We start from the raw sequence: 12,528 nt of genomic DNA, 5'->3' as shown, positions 1-12,528 counted from the left end.
AAAAAAAAAGGCTACAGATTTTATCTTTTTCACCACTGCAGCAGCTGCCATAGCAAAACAAGATATTTTCTTCTGATGGACACTAAAAGCACAGGACAGCGTGTCAAAGTGATGATATCAGGCTGTACTTTGTGGAAATGCCCCTCAAACCTTTTCAAGGTAAGTTCTGCTACTTACTATTAGCCTGAAACATACAGGATAGAAGCTCACATATAAAATTAGTTAAGATTCTAAGCTGTACTGGTGATTAAAAAAGACGGGGAGGAAACAAATTAGAGAAACAACAGGAGAAAAAAAGAAAAGGAACTAAAGAAAACAGCACAGTGGAAAAGTGAAACCTCAAGAGGAAAATGAACATAGCCTGTAAATACCTTCAAGGTAACAATGTAAATGAAGGCAGGAAATCACACCAAGTCTCAAAAGATAACAGAAAAAGAAGTAATGGCCATAAGCAAAGGAAGGAAAAGTTTAGGCTAAGCATAAGCAAAATTCAAAGAGTAAGAGGGCTAGTGAAATAAATTCAAAGGTAGCTGAGATACAATTAATGGCTACATTTAGGAACACTAGACAAATAAGAAAGTGATGGAGATCTGTAAAATTTGAGAGGAAAAAAGAAGAACATCTTCCTCCTTGGCACTACATCTATGACTTTTCTTCACAATGGTCTGATCAACTACAGATAGGCATGGAGTTCAAATTCTGTTACTTGCCACATGCCTATTGTTTCATTACATCTGCTTGTTCATAATCTTTTTTCTTTTGTGACAGCTGACATCAGTGCTATTCTTTTTTTTTTTTTAATCTTATTTGACTTCTCATCAGTTATACTTCAGTCACTGCAAATCCTTGGCTCATCTGATCATTTTGTACTCTCTTCCATCCAGCTCCTGCAATCAGTACAGAGATGCCTCTTTTGCAGCAAGTGCTAATTTGACTCTGTGTTCCTTCAGTTGCATTTGCCCCAAACACTTTGAATTGTCATATTGCAAGAGAGCCTCTGGCTGTTCAGATGTAAGTGGCCACTGTTACAAGCTGTGCAAATGGATGACCCTTGTTCAAGATGCGGGTGGCTTTCAATAGCTCCTTTCTTTCAAGAGGCATCTGTGTTTCACTAAGTACATTATAATTTAGTACACAGAATAGGTGTTGTTTCATCAGCACTATTTCCTTGATATTTTGATGAACTGTAAATTCATACTTTTAAAGTCTCTGCTACTCACATGCCAAGGTTTCATTTCAAGGTTCAACTTTCAGCACAATATAGACACTTATTAAAGTCAAGGGAAGGATCCTAACGACTCAGATGAGTTAAGAATGAGGCCTTACACTCCTATTCAAGTTTAAGTAACCCAGAACATAAATTTGCCATTTGGATCCCTTTGCAGGTAGTCAGTACAATAGCTTCCACTTCAGCTATCATAGTAATGTAATTCAATGCTCTGCCTTCAGTCCCCATCACAGCTCTCAATACCTTTGTACACTCAGAAGCCTAAAACAGACTTACATTCCTAATATTGTACCATCAATCAAGAAGTGCTCTTTGCTGCTTTTGCAGATGGGCAATTGACACCCCAAGTTAGAAAGGACTTGGGGGCCCAACATAACCTCGAGGACCCATGTTAAAAGAACTTTTATAGTGTTCCAGTTGACCTTCATCTTTCCTGGAAAAACCATCAGAACTCAAATTTCTCAGCATGCTGGAGACCATAAAGTGGGGAAAGCTGGATGGAGCCATAGCATGGCTACTGATGCCAGGGCAGGTTGATGCAGCAGTAAAAAAGTATGTGCCAGGCACATCAATGGGAGACAGACGGGGCTGAAAAGGAAGACAAAGTTCATAGTCTCTTAACAGTTATCTCCTCATTTTGTCATTCTAAACTTGCCCTTCCTGAGTTAATTAATGGCCAGTGCTAGAGAAACAATGCAGGCTGCAGCTTTTACCCCTCTTCCATGTTTTCCATAGCACTGATGAGCCCCTGGGACATAACCTCTCTGAATGCACTCTCATTAACTTTCTACTAATTAGTCTCATACCATTTATGAGGTATATTATCAGGGGATTTTATATAGTTTAACACATTAAAAAATAAAGTTTCTTGACATTTGAATACACTTTCACTTAGGAGAAACTGTCACTCCTCCTCACATCTGCACATGAGGGGATGGTGGAGGGGGTCACATGAGGATAAAGATGCATCTTCCCCACAGCAAGGACTATGCAGTGTTAAGATGGCTATGCCAGGCTGACTCTATCTGAACATTTTTGTCTTAATTAGAGCTATATGCCACACATTTAAAGTCCAGATTCAGCTTATCTAACAATGGGCACAGGACTAATCACGAAGATAAAGGAGCTGTCACCCTTTGCTTCTCAGACAAGAGAGAAGCACATCTAGATGACTCATACTGCCTAAGCCGTGAACCAGTCTCTGGAGGGGTTGCCTTCTCCCTCCATTCATTATAGCAGGAGGCCTCAGTACCTGCTACTTGGTAGGACGCGTTTTGGTCTTAGAGTTTTGTACTGCAGATGAATTTGACAGGAGTTCTTCAGTTTGGGGCATGTTTTCTATAGATGTAACTTGTCATAGTCCCATGTCATTTCAGCCATGTCCTTAAAAACCCATTACACCAGCCTATGCATCCCTGCGCTGTCCTGCGTTCACGTGCACTTGAGCCAAAGACAAAGGTGACTCAGATCTCATCCTAGAGAAGTGGAAGCCAGATTTGTGCTTTTCCTCCACAGAAATATGTTGGCCATGGTACTTAAATACAGAAGCTACTGCAAAGCCAGCTACATTCACAGTTTGCTGGTAGTTACCTCCAGCAAAGTAACAGCTCTCAGTCATTCCTTCTCTTTCCTCTCCTCCTTGGAGATGAGAGAGGAGTCAGTGAAGGTTCAACTTCTCAAAGAGCTACGCCACAAGTCAAGAGGAGCTTTTTTCTCTGTCTTCACAGAGCATCCGATGGGGTGTCTCCTCCAGAGTTGCCTTCTTTACATATGCCTTCTTGTACAGAAAAATTGCTGAACAAAAGAAGCTGAGTTCAGGTGAACATCTTGAGCTGTAATACAAGTTTTAAGACAGAAGGATGTGATCTATTCTGAAAGTCCCTGATGATTTATTTAGTGGGCATATTTTTACATTGTTTCCTTTAATATCAGAGAAAAGGTGCCTTTGGAGATGCACAGCTTTTATCTCACCTGCTTTAAAATCACACCACAGATCTCGAAAGAAAGGCTATGCCATGTCAGAATTTAAAAGATTCACCTTATGGCTGTCACCTAAAGTAGATGAAATATGTACCAGAGAGTTTTAAATGACTGCTTATGCTGCTGATCATAGTTAATACTATGGAGTCAGGTTCTCGACTGAACGATACAAGTTCTCACTGCTTTCCTGAAAGTGATGAAACTGAATCATTTTATATGAGAAAAGGATCTGGCCCTTAAATTTCAGCTTCATCTGAATCCAAAGTAATTTCATCTGCTTGAATAATTTATCACAACCTATTTTTCATTAATGCGACTATGCTCTCATTGCTCTCATGCTTGGTACTTCATGTAGCTCTACTGTGAAAAACAACTATGTGAAATTAGAACTTTCTTACTCAGCAAATCCCTTTCCGGCATGAAGTCAGGAAGAGCACTGTTCAACTTACCATAAAAAGTACTAAATTCTCTCTTTTTATTTATTTTTTTTAGAGTCAATAGAACCAAGGGGAAGCAAACGGGATTTGGAGCTTGTGTATTTACAGAACTATTCCCTCAACTACAGGGCCACCTGCACAGCCTCTATGTCTCCAGGTTATGGCTGTAGTCACATTCTCACTGCAGATAATGGAGATATGCAATTACAGATAAAACTTTCAGAGCTCTTGCCAGTGATGACGTGAAAGTTGAAACAACCTGAGTCCCAAGATCCAGACGATGTGCTCAACTCAACATAAACATCTGCATGCTTAAAATTACCTGCAGGTATAAGCACTGCAGAATCAGGGCCACCACAAGTCACAGAATCATAGAATCATTTGAGTTGAAAGGAATCCATAAAGGCCATCTTCATTCATAGAATCATTTGAATTGGGAGTAACCCTTAAAGGCCATCTAGACCAACTGCCCTGCAGTGAAAAGGGACACCTACAGCTACATCACGTTGTTCAGAGCCCTGTCCAGCCTGATCTGAATGTCTCCAGGGATGGGGCACCTACCACCTCTCTAGGCAACCCATTCCAGTGAACAATCTAGGGACAAAAAAACCAAGTGCGTTTATCTGTAGGTATCCTTCAAATCATCTCCTGTACTAACCCTCTATTTAGTTAAAATACATTGTGTAACAAGACTGAGTGTTCCAAAATCAAGTAAGATTTGGGGACAATTTCTTACGCTGCAACAAAGAAACCCACTGCTCTTTCAGGAACGGATTAAGTAACATCTTATAATAAATAATATATATAAAATCTTCTCTCTTGTGGAAGAAAATATAATTTGAGGCAGCGTATCTTCCAATAGATCCAAAATACTAATATTTTTAACTTCTCAAGAGAAGTTATTTCTAAAACTTACATTAGAAATTTAAAATTAGCATCTCTTCAAGACTGTCATTAAATACAAAGGCAGAAACTTTCAAAACTGCTCAGTTTCTTTTTGCCATAAAATGTCTTTTATCCTCAGAACATTCTTCAAATTTAGAGTCTCTAACACATGACTAAATTTAAAATCTCTTAGACAGACAAAAGGTAAAGGGCAAACAAGTTATAAGGGCAACTGGGTCATCAGAAGTCTCTCTCTTTGGGTCTGATGTAATGAAAAATATCCACAGTCTTCTGAATAACTGAAGTCCCAAAAGGCTATAAATCCTAGCTTTGCAACAAGCCAACCTATTCCACACAAAGGTCAGTATCGTTAAATGGAATAAACAGACCAATCCTAGAGCCAGAAATGACAGACCTGCCTAGAAGGAGAAGGAGTCATGCAGCTGTCTCCCTGAGCCTCCTTCACTCCTACACTTGCAGTCCCAGACCTGTTTACACATGCACGCACTCATCTGCTTCACTCCATACACACACATAGATACATACACGTGTATGGTGCATGCACACAGGTCAACATGTGGGAAGCCACCTGTGGAGTATGGCCCAAGCATTGCCTGCTGAAGAAGGAAAGAGGTCGTGCAAGACTAGAGAACAGGACAAGGCATGGTACGGTAGCCATCCTCTGATCAGTGATGAGAACTACCCTGAGCAGTGCAGGCCAGATAAGGCTGTAGCCATGCCTCTGTCACTGCCCTTACCTTATCTGTGCCTAACCATGTGCAGCCTAGTACTCAAAAGCACAGAGACCATACAACTGTGTGATAATTAATGTATAAAAAATTCCTCATGTTTTTGGAAACTTAAGGAACCACTGTAAGTTCCTCTCCTTTTTTGCAAAGTCATGTGTTGTGTTTTTCATAGCCCTGCTTACATCTCAGTCTGTGTACCTTGTAACAGTGTGTCCTCTCCTTGCTTAACATGGCAAACCATATGTAATAGGGGTATAAGGTCAGGATGCTGGAGGACAGATTTTGGAGCTCCCCTCAGCTGGCCTGAGACCCCCCAGCACACACCTCTATCTCCCAGACCTCACTGTATGATGGACAAGTCAACCAGACAGGTCATACAACATCTCCTACCCTAATTTATCTTCCCCGAAATTTGTACAACATTGAAATACTGATTAATCATAGGCTAATACATTGCTTACAATACCTGTGATTATAGATCATAGGTTCAACAGCTTGCACAGAATATACTTAATACATTGTTTTAGTGCACCTGATCTGCGTCAGTGAAGTGTGCCATAGTCACTGTCTTCTTGCTGGGCAAAACAAGCAAGGGAATAAAATGGGACACTACCAGGAAACCTATCACTAAATTATATGGATGTAATATAATATACTAAATTACATGGAGATAAATGACCTCTTCCATGTGCCTCTTACCTTCTGGACCTCTGTTACTGCTCCTCACCGTCCCTCAAGACATATTGTTTCAGCATATGATTTGCAAGGAGAGATGTCCTGCTTCCATGTTCTGTTTCTCACTGATGTCTGTCAGTCAAGGCTGGGCTAAAAGCCTCACGTGTTCCCCCATACCTTGTTGCTGGTGAAGATGAGCTTGTTGCATGGCTGCTGACCCTCCTGGGAGCCAGCATGCAGTATGCCTAGGTCACAGGGACACTAAAAGAAAACAGAAACAAGGAAATAAGGAAATTGCTTTGGCACTCTTCAATCAAATACTATGGAAAAATGAGAGCGCAGCTGTTTGCTCACTGATTTTCCCTTGTGATCAGCATGCAAATACATTGCACATGCTTAGAGCCACTCTAACCTCAAATGGGTTGTGTTCTATTCACAGGCTTGTCCCATAGCCTGTTACCAAGACTGATGGGTGGGTCCCAGAGCCACAAGCCAGAGCTGCCCAGCAGGAGCTAAACATAAGAGGCAGGGAAATGCCAACACACTGGCTGCAGAGGGAGACTACACACAGCACTGACTGCTTGGATTTTCTTTTCCATTGGTCTATTTTCTAACTTTTTCTAATTATTTCCACAAGCTTTCAGTTTGAAAGAGATGATAGAAAACCACATTATAGTCTGCTGTGCAAGAAATTTAAAATGTTGGCATTAATGTAGAAATAAAATAACTCCCACCTCTAAAGTTAAATGCTGTGAATAAAGAGCTACATGGTATGGAGAGAGAATGAACCTCAGCTGGGGCTTGGAAGAGTCAGGTTTTGTTCTCATTTCTACCCTTGACCTACTCCGTGACTTTGTGCAAGTCACTGCTTTCTTTCTATTTCTTTCTGGGTCAGGGACTGCCTGTCATTTTGTGTTCATACAGCATCTGGCATGAAAAGCCCTAGCGCTAGCAATGATCTCTGGATACCACTACAATACAAACAACGTTTTAATACCTGTTAAACAAGGAGCACAGAGAAAACATTTTTATTCTTTGGTAAAAAGCTTTTACATTGTAATGAGTGAAAACTTTATGCGTACTATTCATGAAGTACAGGATGTATTTGTCTTAACCCCAAAAACATATTCAAATATGTTCCTAACTAAACTCCAGAAATCTATTAGACAATTGCTAGAATATTTCCCACTTCTATCACTTAAGATATTGAACTTTCATTGCCTCTTTTCCACTTCTCATAAAAAGTATTGATTGGTATATCTTACCCTTTAAATTTATACCCTAGCTTTGCATAAAAAACTGAATTCCTCATGCATTTTTTTTAAACTACCATTATCCCAAGCAGAGGGCCCAATTGCATTTATGTTACATTGAAATCTGGTATTTTTGGCATATATTTCAAAGTGGTTACCATATTTTTCTGTCCAAGCCAATCTGCTTCTCAGCAGTCAATGAATTTTTTTTTTTTCTACTGTTTCAGATAACAGTTTTGTCTTTTCTTACCTTTTCATTTTTGCTTACATGTACAAATGTCCATTTATAAGCTATCAGCTGAAATAAATGCCAAACGATCTAATTGCAAAAAGTATATCACTGTGTGCATAAAGATCTCACACTCTCTAAAGTCTCTCATAAAACTGCACTGGAAAGATTCAGTATTTTATTTGCGTAGGTGCAGAGAAGCTTTCGATCCTGCTGTTAGTACTTTATTTCTGATATAAATGCTGAAGTGTCACTTCCAAGGTCAAGGTCACTGCAAGGAATTGTTAATGTACCTCCTAGACAAAAGGCAGCTTTGAAATAGAAGAGGATACTATGCAGACTGAGTTAAACAAGCAAACATGTAAAACAAAACAAAACAAAAAAAAAAAGGAATGGGAAGTCTTGAAAACCAAGTTGTAGGGTAAAACCATGAGTTTTCTAAAAGATCAAGGGCTTATAAAGTTGGCACTTTTTGGTTTCCGATCATTTTTGATTTCTGGTCAAGCTCTTATTCAAAAAAACTACAACAGTACACAGATTGTTTTAGCCTTTTAGTGTATATAGACTTATGTTGGTTGTAAAATCTGACACATTCTGACAAGTGGAAAATATATTTAAAACACAAAGCTAAAAGATTCTCGTGTGTTTGATAATGTTAATTAGCCAATAAAAGAAGGTAAGAAGAGCAGTAATTTTGGATGACTTGTCCACTATGGCCATTACAAATTCTTCGTATGGAATTTTAATATTTTCTTTTCTTCAAGAGAAACCCACTGATTTATAATGGGATACTGAATAACACTAGCATTTTAAATCACTGCTGGATTAGGAAATGGTTACTTTTTGTTTGCCAGTTCAAGTATCCCTCTGGAAACAGAGCCACAACATTTGAATTGTAATTCTAGTTGGCAGCAAAAACATTTCTTGGCTGGTCAGCATGTCAGGACTGTTCTGACACAGTAAATGGTTGAAGTAATGACAGGAGGAAGTCCGCAGGGAAGTACATTTTGTTAGAAATGTTGGCTCAGCTAGCTTCACCAGGGTCCCATGGGTTCCTATGACCACCATGCCCATCTTTATTTAAAGAAAGAAGCTACCGCCAGTGACAAATGCTCACCCATCACTGTCGCATCACTTCTGGACCACCAACGCAGGAGCTGCTTCTGCCACTGGTAAAAGCCCACAGTTTGTCAGGTCAAGAGTCTGTCTCTTGTTAATGGATTACTTTTGAAACATCTGCTAGAAGGGAAAAAAATATTTACTTATTTCCTAAAAGAGTACAAACAACACGCTGTGTTTGGGCCCTGGCTTCTCATAGCAGGGTCCCTAACTTTAGAGACTGTCTTGGTCATTTGTTTCCCCAAGATTCATTCCTTGGGAAAAGCAGGAGTGACATCATCGAGGCTGCATGGTAATATTCTCTTTTTCTCCCTCAGAGAGGCTTTCAGGAACATGAAGAGTAATGTAGGCTTTCAAAGAAAAAAGATGCTTAACCCCTGGATGAAGCATCATTGCTCAATTGCAGATCCCTTGAGGCCTGGACCCAAAAGTCAATTATGTCCTCATTTTCATTTCTCAGCAATCGTATAAATAGTTCTTTATTCTCTCAGCACAGGTACTGTGAAGAGCAACAAAAACACATTTTTGGGGCATTCAGAAAGGACTGTAATGGAAGTCATGGGTATATCATTTATACCTCTATTCATGAAAGATTTTAGAATCCTTTCAGGAAATGTAAAGATGATTTAGACAAAGGGCAACCTACCCATTTAGAGTGGGTTTGAGTGTATTTATTTGGTACTCTGTTATCAATAGCAAACAGGTGAAGGAAAGTGCCTCTAAGATGAAGTTTCTCTTTGAAGGCTGGGAGATCAGAACAGCTAGAGTGTATAACCTACTTCATTTTAGGACCCCAGAAAAAACCTGAAATTTGAGGGCACCTGAAATACCAGGCATGAGAATGAAATATCCAGGTGAGCTGGAGAAGATAGCGACTCTATTTTCTTCCTTGTTTTTAAGCAGCTCTTTTTCTTTTTTCAATAGGGGAGATCTTTCCAGGCTCAGCCTACCTGTTCTGGCCGGTACATTTGGCTGCAGCTGTAAGATCAGCCTCTCTGCACTTCTGTCATGACACCCCGGCAGATCTTCCAGCATGCTGATACCTGCCAACGCACTCCAGGCAGCAATGCTTCTTTCCCTTAGCTCATTACCTTCCAGATCAAGAATGTCCCTACAAGCAGAAAATGCAGACAAAAGAGACTAAGGTCTTTTTTTCTGCAAGCTTTAGGGAGTTCCTCTGGCTGAGCAACTCTGGCTGCAACAGCAATGTGGTAGGCTACCACAAAGAAAATAAAGTAAGGAAAATAAGACAAGTGCAAATTCATCTACCCTTGCTTCATCTTACAGAGAAGGATTTTAAAAGAGGAATCCAGTTAACAACTAACAAGTTGTTGTGATGGATGGTCCTACCTAGCATTTCATTGCTAGGCAGCTGTACTCTGTTGATGAAAAATTTGCTGCAAAACACACCATCTGTAATTCAAACTGGGAATACATCAGGATACAAGGGAAGAAAGCTGTGAAATATTTTTTAAAAGCCTCACTAAACTGAAATCTCAATCTTCCCTGCAACATGAAAAGACCAGCACACCCCTAGACTGGTAGTCCATTTTAATTAGTGTTCATATATCAAGGAGACATTATATCTTCAAAATATGAGGAGGTAACCAAATTTTTTTAAGCAAAATCCATTTGAGATTTAGTGGTAGATAGTCTAATGGGCAGCTCTGCACAACGATTAAAGGGTATTGAGACGTGATAATGAGAGGTAGGGGTCTGACTACTGTTCTACTTACCACATTGTTATGGACTTTTTTCTTTTTTAGCATAGTAATACAAGTTCATTATGCAGCCATCAGATTGTTACATAGCTGCTTTCCAGGTCATTCGCTGCATATCCCAACAAGGAATCACATAAACAGATTGAATCCAGAATGCCTGCCCGACAGCACGCTAGCCTAGGCTTACCGGGGAAGAATTAATTACCAGAAACACTGCTGAAACACGTCACATCTTTCTCTGAGTCTGTTCACAGTAGGATTTCAGTCATTCCAACAGTTAAACTGAGGCCTGCAGGGAACAGAGTGCAGCGGTATCTTCAACTGAACATTTTCACTATAGCTTAGACAATGCTTCAATGAGACAAAACAGGACCACCTTCTGATTTACTATTTCCCATGCAAAACTGTTTCAAATGCTGGATGCCAAACAGAAAACCTGTCAGGGGCAGGGTGAGAAAAATGCAGGGTGGGACATATGAGTCTCAGAAATTTTTATCACAATACCATCTTTTTATCACAATACTATCTCCGCTAAAGATAAAACACTGTGTAGATGATCAAATCCCTAAGATCTAACAGGCTTTATAAACTTCCACTAAACAAACTTTTCGCAAGTGAATCACTTCATTTAAATACACAGCCTGCATAATCGAATCGTCTTTGAAGTAGGAAGACAGATGATCAGGACTCGCCTTTTGATCTTTCCAAATTGTTTTAGCAAGTAACAACCATGCCTGAAGTCTCTTCTGGAAAATTTTATTAGCAGCAATGTTTACAACAGTCTTAGAAACGAAGGTTCTTTTAGTGTCTTACTGAAACTGAAATATCACAAAGTGAACTTCAGCTCTGCAAAGAATGGCAAGTTTTAGGCAATTTCAAGTAATATTCCTAATCAAATTATCTGTTTTGTTTGTGTTATTATTCAATTATTTGTACGTTATGCATATTAAAAAAAATAATAAAACCGTTATTTCACAGGATCTGCTGGATCCACACAAACCTCAGTCTGGTTCTTCAGACATCTACTTGTACCCAAAACAAGCCAAGGAATTTTGCATCGGCACCTCTAGGTCAGAACAGATCAGGCTCCTGAGCAAACAAAAAGGAACTTCCCTCTATCAAGAAGCCAGAAATATATTCACATCTCCAAAAAGCAAGGGAAATAGTCCAGTCATATATGACAACAGTTCTGTTGATCCACCTGAGCTCAGTAATCATTTTTCCAAAATTTAAGTTAAACTTCACCTCATTTCTTTGTTACATGGACTGTGTTCACTGTAAGCATTCTATGCATTTCCTCATACTACCAAACACGCTCACAGCCACTTTTTAGTCAGAAAGATTACTGCAGCTTTGATGTAAAGGAAACAGTCTTCTTACAAATGAAAAAATGGAATGTAGAGGAAAAACGTAAGGAACAGTGTATGGGAAGAACACAAGTGATGTTTAAGTACAAACTGACACTTCCATTGGTGATATGAGGGATGATGAAATTAGCAAAGCAACCACACAAAAACGAAGGTGCACCTTCTGTTTGTCAAACACTTGAATGTGGCCTCTGTTAAGAGAAAGTAACAATGCACACAATTACCCATAACCTTCTACCAATGCACCACTTCAACTTATTGCTAGAAGCAGAGGGGCAATTCTACAGAAGAAATTGAAATACAAGACTTGGGGGCAGAAGGGTTGTTGCTTCTTGCTTTCTAAGTCTGCAGCTGTTCAGAGACATTTCAGCTTTTTATTTACAGATTGAAGCAATAAGGAGCTGCAATCACTTCTAAAAAGTCAAAGAACAGCAGCACCCAGCAGAGAGCAGCTCCTTGCCTTTATCTTGTTGTTGTTATTATCCCTTCCTTTATGTTTTAATGGTTTATTATCACTCTCTAAATTACTGAATGTTTTTTTCTCTGGTCCTCTGAAATGGATTTAAAGCACCAATCCATTAAGAAAATACAATCATCCAAGCTGGAAGAAGTGAGGTAGTGCTGTGGGGTCAAGTTTTAAAAACACTTAAGCACACCTCACGTTGCATGCGTACAAAAAATTGTGCTCACAAAAAAAAGCTCAGAAGTGAAACTTTTGGAAGACATTTGAATAGTCTGATCTTTGTCCCCTTCAATAAAGTGCTTCCAGTGACCGCTATCACACACCTACAAAAAGGTGCTTCAGACAAATGAAGAATTAGCACTGAAAAATAGTGCTAGAAAACACTGCTCAGAGTAGCATGGCGATTTGGGCAAAAGGTTTTT

The sequence above is a fragment of the Meleagris gallopavo genome, chromosome 3, assembly GCF_000146605.3.
Source record: "Meleagris gallopavo isolate NT-WF06-2002-E0010 breed Aviagen turkey brand Nicholas breeding stock chromosome 3, Turkey_5.1, whole genome shotgun sequence".
Taxonomy (NCBI): domain Eukaryota; kingdom Metazoa; phylum Chordata; class Aves; order Galliformes; family Phasianidae; genus Meleagris; species Meleagris gallopavo.
The sequence above is the reverse complement of the archived record's forward strand: the minus strand, read 5'-3'. Positions refer to the sequence as shown.